The sequence below is a fragment of the Simochromis diagramma genome, unplaced genomic scaffold (assembly GCF_900408965.1).
Source record: "Simochromis diagramma unplaced genomic scaffold, fSimDia1.1 OVJJ01000370.1, whole genome shotgun sequence".
NCBI lineage: Eukaryota > Metazoa > Chordata > Actinopteri > Cichliformes > Cichlidae > Simochromis > Simochromis diagramma.
This window is the reverse complement of record NW_024387012.1, coordinates 1350834-1362893: the sequence shown is the minus strand read 5'-3', so window position 1 is coordinate 1362893 and position 12060 is coordinate 1350834. Positions and strand designations below refer to the sequence as shown.

Sequence of the window (12060 nt, the reverse complement as noted above, 5' to 3'; positions counted from 1 at the left end):
CCTTCATATCCGGCTCGCCGTCTCTTTATATCCCGTAACCCCTCCCCCTTGCGTCACCACCAATTTCTTTATTCTAACTTTACCCCGTCTCCCTCCCCCAGAATGTCTTTCTCATTATACACTCACAAAACATATACATTGATACAGGCTCTCAACTATTTCCAGGAAGTCTACCCGACTTCATATACACCTTAACAGCCCACGTAATGAGGCCATTCTCATGACGGTCCAGACACACGTGAACTCATTATTTAAACCCCACACCCCCATACCATCGGCTTGCGTCACCCTGCACAATTGGCGATCCCCCGCACGTCTCCCCGACCGACGCCCTTAACAAGTAAGTGGGAACCAAAATCTAGCCACCCCCGATGCGGCTCACAACTTGCTCCTCACCCCTTTTATTCCTCTACTCGGTCGACAGAAAGATACGCCGGCCTGGTGCCAAATCAAACTAATGGTGGCGGACTAATGGTGGCAGTGCCATCCTCAGCGGACTCTGCCTTGAGACGGGTCACTCCGTCACACCGCTTAACCATGAAAATTTAATACCTAATTCAAACCCTCAGCCTAAAGCTAACCATAACCTAATCATAACTGTGACACTAAAACCACATTTTGAGCCTTAAAAATGCCTTCACACTCGTGGGGACGGGTATTTTGACCCCTTAAGTAACTGTTGGTCCCCACAAGTACAGCAGCATGCCAATTTTCTGTCCTCACAAAGATGTCTAAACATGTATACACAGACACACTTCAGCACTCCCTTCCCATGGCTCTGACTATAAATGGTGTTTGTAGATCAAAGGATGGATTACGAGTTCTGCTTGTTTGTTTGTTTTGCTGATTGCCCATCACTTATTGTATCAACAAACTGTTTTCTTTTCTATGTAGTTCTGCTTTACAGATCCTTTTTGTAACCAGCTCCTTCTGTTCAACTGTTTGTTTCATTTTGTGCTTTTGCTTCTCAAGCCTCTTCAGCAGTCACTATATGCCATTTAATAGATGTGTGTAATATTCTGTACATCCGATGCACAGAAATGAATAAAACTGTCATTTAGGAACTTTTCTTGTGCATTTTTGTTTTGCCATAATGTTACCACAAATAAGTTTGCAGCTGTAGATTTTAAAGATGCAATAAGAACATATAATATCAGTTATTATTGTTGTTAATTTACATTATATTTGATTTCTTGTTAAGATAAAAAAAATGATCATTTTGTTGAAATGTGTCCCAATAAACACAGTTCATATTAACAAGATTGCACTTTTATTTATTTCACAAACACATACCTTATTTTTTAATAGTTCTTTTAGACGCCTTGGTTGAACAGATGTTCCTAGAAAAAGGTTCATTGAGACATAAGTTTCATTCTGACCTGTGATACTTATCAAACAGTTCCCATTCACCTAGTCCTCTTTGTATCCTGTAGCAGGTTCTTCACACTAATTAGAGACAGAAAAGGTGTTAGTTAAGCACACAGTTTATTATTAATTTACCACAAAGAAAGACACAGAGATGCATAGCTTATACTACCAGCTGTTCAGTGCGCACCTGCACATCTTTTATATGGAGGATAAACAAAAGATCCTCAGGGATAAATCTGTCTGTGGGTCTACAACAACATCAGGCTCTACACCATCAGTGAGCACGGCAGAAACCTGTTCCACTTTGGTTAAGCCTCTGCTATTACGTCTGGCTGTCTGGCAGCTTCTTTGTAAATTAATTAAGTATCTTACCACCAAATCTGCAAACAAAGTGGCATTTAACCCTGCTTTATGGGCACTCAAATGCATCTGGGGTAGCATAAAAAAAAAAAGCTTCTGACAATATCCTTGGTTTCTTAACATAAAACGTATTGTTGCAGCCTGGGGCAGCACAAAAGTGACCCCCTAAAACAAATTTTAGTTTTAGTGTCCTTACTTTCCTGTGAATTATCATTATCCATTCTGTCACTAGTTAGCTAACATAAACTAATCTAAGTCTATTAGTTGCAACCAACCACATAAATGCAGCTTCACAGTCTAAGTAATCCACGCTTTTGTAACCGTTCGGCTGGATTACTGTGATTCTCATTATTTTGGGGTGAGTCGATCTTCTGTTTTTCGACTGCAGCTAGTCCAGAATGCTGCTGCACGCCTTTTCACTTGCACTCGTAGATACGAGCATATCACCCCAGTTTTATATTCACTTCATTGGCTGCCCGTGCATTTTAGGAGCCATTTTAAACTGCTTTTATTTGTTTTTAAATGTTTGTCCAATGCTGCACCTCTGTACCTCTCTGAGCTTCTTCATCCATACATACCTTCGCGGTCCCTCGGTCGTTTGCTGTGGCAGCACCAAATTTGTGGAATGAGTTGCCTTTACATGTTAGACAGGCACCTTCCTTATCTGTTTTTAAATCACGTTTTAAAACATATTTATTTACCTTGGCTATTAGCACAGCAGGACTTGTTGATGTCTCTTAATATATTTTCTTATTAATTATATTATTTTTAATTTTAAGATATTTTATATGTAATTTAAACTGTTTCCTCTCTGTTTTATATTTGTAGCACTTTGGTCAACATTGTTGGATATACTGCATCTTACTCAGACTTCTACTTCCACAGAATTCAAGAGGATTCCTATATTTGCAGGTGTGTATGTCAAATTAAAAACAGTATTAAAATAGAAAGAAATGGCAATTGTTCCACATTTTCATTGTAAATACACACAAGACACACTGATGGACAACAGATAAGTCCCAGATGTTGACACCGACTAACAGAAGGAAACAGGTGCGGCTCAAATGTGAAAGGATGGATCCTCAGTTTCTTATTGGAAAAAATCCTTTGGGAAATTATCATGTTTGACCTAAGTGATTTCAAAATAAAATCCCCATGATACTTACAGTATAGGTATTTAGATTCTGTCCAAAATGTGACTTTAAAGTCAGCAAAGAGGCACAGAAAAGAAGATCAGACACCAGCGAGGGAGGATAAGAAAGACAGACGCAACAACATTGTCATCCCCTATTTAGCCGGTGTATCAGAAAAACTCAGGAGGGTTTTCTCCAGGCATGACCCAGCAACACGCTCAGACAAAAACTGGTTCACCCGAAAGACAAAACGCCAAAACACAGACTTAACAATGTGGTGTATGCTGTACAGTGCAGCGAGGAATGCCCAGACCTCTACATTGGAGAGACCAAAAAGCCACTTCACAAGCGCATGGCACAACACAGAAGAGCCACCTCCACAGGACAAGACTCAGCAGTCCATCTGCATCTTAAGGATAAAGGACACTCTTTCAAGGATGCCAATGTTCACATTTTGGACAGAGAGGACAGATGGTTTGAAAGAGGAGTGAAAGAAGCCATCTATGTCCACTGTGAGCGACCATCTTTGAACAGAGGCGGTGGTTTACGACACCAACTCTCTGCCATCTATAATCCAGTTTTGAGATCCCTTCCCAGACGCCTTAACGCCCACTCACATCCTGGGCCATCTGACCTCAGGAAATCACATGATAAGGTGGGGCCAGGTTTCACAATGAACGCACCCGAAACTCTGGCTGATTGGGACCCACACCCAGTTTCACACCTTGTCTCAGGCGATTACAGGATCATCAGGGGGTCCTTTGTCCATCTGTGGGGGGATACTCCCACTAGGTTGGGGATGTCTGGGGCTGTCTCCCAATTCAGGGTCTGCAGCCTTAAAGTACGCAGCCTCAACGATCCTCAAGGGCCGCCTACTCAAAGACCGCTAAACGTGTCATACAGCTGTGCTTCACAGAAATGAAGGAAAAAATCTTTTGTTCATTTGTTTGTTTGTTTGTACATGAGCTTTACATGGTAAACACCTTCTTCCTTTACACTACAGTATAAAAAAAAGATGTTAGTATCCGATTTACTGACAGACCAGCTATGTACAGTCACAGGAGGATCTCAGCTGTGTTTGTGTTTGTTTTCTCTTGTTTTTCTTAAGAATTAATTAACGCAGTTCCATTTTTTTCGCGTTTGTTTGTTTCTTTTCCATGACGTTTCCAGTAACCGCGTATTTCGCAATGATGTGTCGCAACTCTTTACAGTTGAATTTAAACGGATGGTTTCGGGATTGATTTGGAAAAAACGAAACTGGAACCGCTGAATCTTTACCAGAGAGGAGCAGAGTGTCGAGAAAGCAACAGATCGCACAGCATCGAGATACGGAGGAGAGCAGGTAGGCTGCTGGTGTTACTTTGAACTTTTTGAAACGTTTCATGATAAAATAGCCTGACAGTCTAACTAATCCACTCACTGTCGTGCCTGGATGAGCGAAAGAAACCAGATCATATTAAAATATCACGCCTTTGTATAATATTGTGTTTTTATATGTTTTTCATTTTGTGTAGATGCTGTGAAGTCATCTTGTGTGTGAATTAAAATCTAAAAAGTTCATAGTTAACAGGTAGATTGTAGTGTACAGTAGCTAAACAAAATTATAGAGACCAACTTATGCAACACAACTCCAATTATTTATATGCAGATCGTTTTTAAGATAAGGAAGCTGTCATTGTTATCAAAGGGAAGTGCAGGTTGCAGGGTGTGTGCTCAGCTACACACGAAACTTTTTCTTTTCACTACACTGCTTTTCTTTCCATGACAGGAATAACCAAATCCAACTGTTAATGACCCGCAAATCCAACCCGTTAACCTGCAATAGGCGAAATACGCGAAGTATATAGCTTTAAAAAAACACACACACACACACACACACACACACACACACACACACACAAAAAAAAAACAATTATTACAGATGTTTTAGGGCTGTAAAGACCTTAAATATGCCGGTCTTTTGTCAGACGGGCATGAATATTTTCACACTTTTCTCTCTTGTTTAAACACTCTAGAACCTAAGTAGAAAAGATTTATGTAAATGTGACAAGCATTATGCATTCTATATTGATTGACAGTGGTATACAGCCAATCAGGACACAGAACACAATTGAAAGGCGTTATAGCGAGGCACAAGGATAAGGGATGAGGAAGCTGTCATGGTTATACCGCAGGTTGCAGGGTGTGTGCCTCAGGCTACACATGAACACATATGTTCCCACTAGACTGCTTTTCTTTCCATTGCAGGAATAAACAAATCCACCTGAAATGCAAACACTAGTCTATAAACTCATTTTAACTCCTTCTAGTCCAAAGTAGATTTCAGGGTGTGAGTGTTTGTGCTGTGCAAAGGATCATGTCACTTTCCAATAATCGCGTGTGGTAAAACACTAAAAGGTAGTTTTCTATTATAGTTTAAGTTAAGTAAGTTTATAAATATGTGGTTATACATGGTTTACTATATAACCATCACACAAATTGTTTTATTCTTGTAGCATCAATCAAACTAATGAAATTTATGTAGATCCCCTGTGTTATGTACACGACCCTAATTTATTTTCTACCTTTATCTTTTAGTTAAACATTATGTACAGTATATAACCACACATAAATACCTTTTTCTCCTACACCAAGTTGGTTAGGATTAGAAACCACAGTGACTGTTACACACACAAATCGATCTATAGTACTGTTGTTGTACTTTATAATGCTCCTAGATTTGAATTCAGGCTGGGGATAGTGTGGAGCTTGCATGTTCCCCCCGTGCCTGCTTGGGTATTTCCTCCCACAGTACACAGACATTTTAGGTCAAGCGTGTTGCACGTTGTTCAGTCTTAAGACACCTCTAAGCCCAGTTCAATGTTGAAAAATAACTTCATTTCACTGAGATGCTGACCTGTCAAAATGTAATCTTACTGAGACAGTACTCTCCATTTAACTTCCTGATGTCATTTGGCTAGAAAAATAAATAAATAAATATCTTGTTTGTCTCATGTGGATATGTATATTTGATATAAAGACATCAGTGTTAATAACTATGACAGCATGGCACCGAAAAAGCTATTTTTAACCTGAAACCCTTATTAAACCCATGAAACTACTGTACCAGTATGTTGATGCATGCTCAATCATCCAGGTAGTTACGTCCAGATGAACAGAATCAACCTTTTGGGGGGTACTGTACCAGTAGTATCCCTTTTTGAGTTTGGTTCCTCATGTTAGGAAAAGCTCAATACTTCAAATAATTTGGAACAACACTTACTTTTCTGAAAGATCTAACACTGCCAATATGCAGTCTGTAGCATGAGCACTATGGTCACAAAAATAAATAAATAAATCAAAAAGATAAAGCTCTCAGTTTAAGTTTTGTGATGTGTGTGTTTTTAAGCCTGGCTATTAAAATGAAAAGAAATGGTAATAACAAATGAAAAACTGCTTACCAGAGCTGTGCAGAGGTGTGGTGAAATTTATGTAGAGGTAGACATAGAGTTAAGGATGTTGTAAAAGAAAATTAGACATGAACCACATTAACCTCATTAAATCATAGACTGCTTATCTTTGCTTCACTCACAGATATGTTTGACAATATTCTGTACAGACATCCAACTTATTCAACATGAACGTTCAGTGTTACCGCTGTGGTTCCACCAATTGTCGTTGTTCTGGTGAGTGCACTAATTGTATCGAGTTTGTGCTGATGTAGGGCCAAGAGAAAATCCTCACTAACACTTCTGTTATCTTCCCAGTTTACAATGAGAGTTAATGTATTCCAGCAATTTATTTAAAATTATTTCAACATGACATTAAAACTATCTATAACTGTTAAGAGACACAAAACAGTGAGCAAGGCCTGTCTTCTTTATCTACAGTCTTTGAGACTCCTCAATCCTCTCATCAAACTACTTTGGCTAACTTTGACAATTCCAGAGCTCGTCAACTTTTTCAGGTACTGCATATTTATTAATGACCACCATTCAGATGCATGTAAAATGGACTCATACTGAAGTGTACCTTATCAAGCCAAAATAAAGCTCCTCATAAAGAGCACAAAGTGGCCAAAGACATCATTTTGTTCATTTGCTGAGAATTTAACAGGCCTTTAGTCTACTTTCTTCATTCATTCCTGACTTCAAAGTAAAACTATGTAAACATTAGTTTCATTTCTTCCTCCAAGGTAAAGAGTATGTAATGAGTTCCATTTGTTTGTCTGTCTGTCTGTTTCTTAGCAAGATCTTAGTTTTCAAGATATCATTTTCAAATTTTCTGTCATGGTAAATACCAATAACAGCTCAAGTAGATTTCATTTTGGTGAACAGAACTTCACTACAATATATTAGGCCTTGGAGGGCATGAGCACCAAGGTTGCCTTTTCTATGACCTTCTTTGTTCGAGCTTAAGGTCAAGTTTGACCCTTGTGCTCTGTTGCTCTTGTTGTATCTAATAGGCGGCAAATATCTTGGAGAGACGTGGGACCGCAGCTCAGCAAGCAGCAATTGGTCTTGTAGCGGTAGCCTTGGAGGAAGAGAAGAAAGCCAAACAACTTCAAAAGGTTCTGCAATTTTAACACAGAAACACTGTAGCTTGTAAATAAAGCCTTGGAGATACCCTACCGGCTACAGCTGTGTGTTTGCATACAGCTCAATCAAAGCCACCACATCCCTAACTTTAGGCCTTTAATAATATTCACATAGATTAGTTATATAGCCATATATTGACAGTAAAACTATTATGAAGGGGGAACTATTACAGTTTTGTACCTGGTTGTAAACATGTCTTTTGTTGCTGTTCAGCCGGGCATTTTAACACTACAATCTGTCTGTTTGGACTGAATCACTTAAGGAGTGAGCCTCAAGTGGCGACTAGAGGAACTGCTGTTTCTGAGATTTCATTTTCCATCCAATATTAATCAGTTCTCCAGGTTGATTAATAACTGGGCTCTTTTTCTAGCTCCACCATGATGCTAACAGTTGCAGGGTCCAGTGACATACCCTTGTTAACACTTGTTTTGATGAGATGCCAACTCTTTTAAATGCTTGCAACCTGAAAAAAACACAAAACTCTCCTGCCTGCAAATCCGAGCATAACTCTAGGTGCAAACCTACAGAGCTGACATCCTTTTTTTTTTTTTTTATTATAACTTGAAAGCATTATACGTGTCTTTTGTCCTCTTTCAAGGCTAAACATGAAAAAAAGATAGCTGATTTCCAGCAGCAAATTCATATCAGAGAGCACAAGATGGCTGAAGTCAGATCATCAGAATTAGCCTGCAAGGTAAAGACTAACATAGGTTTTATTTTTTTGTTTTCTTTGTTTTGTTTTCTTTTGATCTAAGCCCTCCACTCTGTTTGTCCGGCTTTCAGGCTGGTTGGATGCAGAGTGGCTGCAAGTCAACAATTTCTTCACCACCATAGTAAAAAATTGTGGAGGGTGTTCGGCAGACAGCCAGTCAGCCTGTGAATGAAAGGTTGGTCCTGTGATGTTAAGTTACAGTTATGTCTCTTAGTTCATCAGTGATGACAGCTTAACATCACCACGGTAGATCCTTTGTGTTGCTATGGTGCAGTACATTTTTAATAAAATAGCTGTCTTGTGGACACTCTAGGAAATGGAAAGTTGAAAAAAGACAGTCAGGATCTCCTCCAGAAGCTTGAGAGAGAAAATTGATGTGCTCGAAAAGGTCATTGATGAGACAAACAAACACCCAGAGTTGGAGGTGAGCCACAAGTGCCTGAAGGTCCATCGTCTGGTCTTTTTAATACTGGAGCATGAAATCATTTAAAAGAGACACATTTAATTTCTATTCTTTGTCAGTTTTGCTTCACTAAAAATCATTAAATTTCATGGTGTCTGCACACACACAAACAGATTTCTCCTCTAAGAGTCCTGAAGGAATCTAATGGGATAATGAGCATGTTGACACTTCACTCTCCCTCGGCACACTGAAAGTTACACTTTAACCATGATGAAGCAAATTCATGACGAACTGGATAAACTATCAACCATCGGTAAGTCTTTTGATTTGTCATGATTTGTGTTAAAATCTATACTTGATATACGGCATCTTACTCAGATTTCTGCTTCCACAGAATTCAAGAGGATTTCTACATTTGCAGGTATTTATGTTTAAATGAAAAACAGTTTTTAAAATAGAAGAACATGGTGATTTTTCTACATTTTCATGAATGCACATAAAAAAAAACAAAAAACAACAACACACACACTTGTATTCCTTTGACTGCAGTGGACGTGAAGCTGGACCCGACAACCGCACACCAAAGCCTTGAAATTTCTGATGATGGGAAACAAGTGAGAGATGCTGGCAAGACGTTTGAACGATACTGATTCTCCACAGAGGTTTGATGTTGGCAAGATGTTGAAAGATACTGATTCTCCACAAAGGTTTGATGTGTTTGGAAGTGTCCTGGGGCTGAACAGATTGTCCTCTGGCAGGGCATACTGGGAGGTGGAGGTCAGGAACAAGACTGGGTGGGATCTGGGCGTGACGAGACGTTACGCAAACCGCAAGGGGAAACTTTCGATCAATCCTGACAGCGGTTACTGGGTTATTGTACATTATGAAGACCAGAAATATTCAGCCCTAATGACAATACCTGTGAGGCTTTCACTTAAAGGGAAACCACAGAAAGTCGGTGTGTTTGTAGATTACGAGGAAGATTTTGTGTCCTTTTACGATGTGACGTCTCAGTCTCACATCTTCTCATTCACTGAGTGTTTGTTCGGTGGTGAGATCCTCCCATATTTCAGTCCACATCTGAAACAAATGAGAGAAACAGCGATCCTTTGATTATCTCTACTGTGCAAAAACAGTAGTAATCACATGCACTGGATCTGGTTGCAGTGAATGCATCACTGGTAAGCAATATATGTGTCCAGGTGTGCAGTAACAGTTTAGTTATTTTCTGTGTGTAAACAGTTTTCTTACCTCTCTATCGAGCATTTGCTTGTCCAAATTTAAACATTTTTCATTATAACATGCATTAATGAAGATCTCCTGACTCAGGTTTTTATGTAAAACATGAGTCATACATACAGCAGTGCAAATTAAATAGAAACAATATGACAATGAAATAACAGAAAATTATTAACAGGGGGGAAAAAAATTACCAGGTCTCGGTATGTTGAAACACCTCCTTTCACAAAAGACAGAAATGACAAAATCTCTTCTAAAGATAAAGGTGTGCAAATAGTTTAGACACTCTCCTTGATATTTCTTTAAGAAAAACATTAGGACATTATGATCAAATGTTATTACGTGCTGATCACCAATAGCTAGAGGTGGTGCACTTTTCAAAATCAGCTATTATTCAAGTCCTATCATGAGCTATCTGAGCACCTTGTCAAATTTGGAGTAATAAAATCATGCACCTAGATGAAGGTAACATTAAGAGGTAATTTGACCATAATCTTTTGGATGCAACAGGGCACTTGACTTTGTTGTACATGAACTGGTGTATGTATGGATCAGAATACTTTAGTAATCCTTAAGGATATAATATAAGTGTGTTATATTATGTGCTTTCTACTCACTTTTAGCAGATTGCTTTCTTACTACAGGCCTTGGGGGACTGGGGGTTAATTCAGGACTCAGGATTTATGACACACAGTTTAAGAGGAGCCAGGGATCAAATCACCAACCTGTCATTAGTAAATGACCTGCTCTACCAACTAAGCAACATGGGCCTTGATGCTGAAGGTTGACTTTAAAATATTAAGTTAAATTTGTGCAAACAGGCTAACATCATATGTCTTTACTGCTTTCCTAAGAGTTGCAAGACTGGAATACTTGAACTCTGTGTGCCTTGTGACATTTGGACTCAGCTGATTCTTGTCTGCTGTGTACAGCTGGGGTACAACTCTCCACCGCCATACAAACACACACAAACACATACTCTCACTCTTAGTTATCTTAGTGAGGACATCTCATTTGCATAATGTATCCCTTGCCGCTTAAACATGAAATTTAATACCTAATTCAAACCCTCAGCCTAAAGCTAACCATAACCTAATCATAACTGTGAGACTAAAAACCACATTTTGAGCCTTAAAATGCCTTCACACTCGTGGGGGACGGGTATTTTGACCCCTTAAGTAACTGTTGGTCCCCACAAGTACAGCAGCATGCCAATTTTCTGTCCTCACAAAGATGTCATAAACATGTATACACAGACACACTTCAGCACTCCCTTCCCATGGCTCTGACTATAAATGGTGTTTGTAGATCAAGGATGGATTACGAGTTCTGCTTGTTTGTTTGTTTTGCTGATTGCCCATCACTTATTGTATCAACAAACTGTTTTCTTTTCTATGTAGTTCTGCTTTACAGATCCTTTTTGTAACCAGCTCCTTCTGTTCAACTGTTTGTTTCATTTTGTGCTTTTGCTTCTCAAGCCTCTTCAGCAGTCACTATATGCCATTTAATAGATGTGTGTAATATTCTGTACATCCAATGCACAGAAATGACTAAAACTGTCATTTAGGAACTTTTCTTGTGCATTTTTGTTTTGCCATAATGTTACCACAAATAAGTTTGCAGCTGTAGATTTTAAAGATGCAATAAGAACATATAATATCAGTTATTATTGTTGTTAATTTACATTATATTTGATTTCATTTTTAAGATGAAAAAAAAGATCATTTTGTTGAAATGTGTCCCAATAAAACACAGTTCATATTAACAAGATTGCACTTTTATTTATTTCACAAACACATACCTTATTTTTTAATAGTTCTTTTAGACGCCTTGGTTGAACAGATGTTCCTAGAAAAAGGTTCATTGAGACATAAGTTTCATTCTGACCTGTGATACTTATCAAACAGTTCCCATTCACCTAGTCCTCTTTGTATCCTGTAGCAGGTTCTTCACACTAATTAGAGACAGAAAAGGTGTTAGTTAAGCACACAGTTTATTATTAATTTACCACAAAAGAAAGACACAGAGATGCATAGCTTATACTACCAGCTGTTCAGTGCGCACCTGCACATCTTTTATATGGAGGATTAAACAAAGATCCTCAGGGGATAAATCTGTCTGTGGGTCTACAACAACATCAGGCTCTACACCATCAGTGAGCACGGCAGAAACCTGTTCCACTTTGGTTAAGCCTCTGCTAATTACATCTGGCTGTCTGGCAGCTTCATTGTAAATTAATTAAGTATCTTACCACCAAATCTGCAAACA

The 12060-nt window shown here is 38.8% G+C and overlaps 2 long non-coding RNA genes across 3 annotated transcripts; both read left to right on the top strand.

Annotated features, from left to right (window-relative positions):
• The first annotated feature begins 3899 nt into the window (after positions 1-3899).
• LOC120739388 lies at positions 3900-8173 on the top strand. The gene is made up of 5 exons (XR_005697194.1): positions 3900-4203; positions 6460-6526; positions 6731-6807; positions 7306-7410; positions 8037-8173. It is a non-coding gene; the product is annotated as an uncharacterized LOC120739388 (long non-coding RNA).
• Positions 8174-8306: 133 nt separating this feature from the next.
• LOC120739387 lies at positions 8307-9973 on the top strand. Of its 2 annotated transcripts, XR_005697193.1 has the most exons (5): positions 8307-8325; positions 8464-8574; positions 8727-8866; positions 8948-8974; positions 9103-9973. It is a non-coding gene; the product is annotated as an uncharacterized LOC120739387 (long non-coding RNA). The 2 variants fall into 2 exon arrangements; XR_005697192.1 differs by lacking the exon at positions 8307-8325 and having other exon boundaries at positions 8450-8574.
• Positions 9974-12060: the final 2087 nt, after the last annotated feature.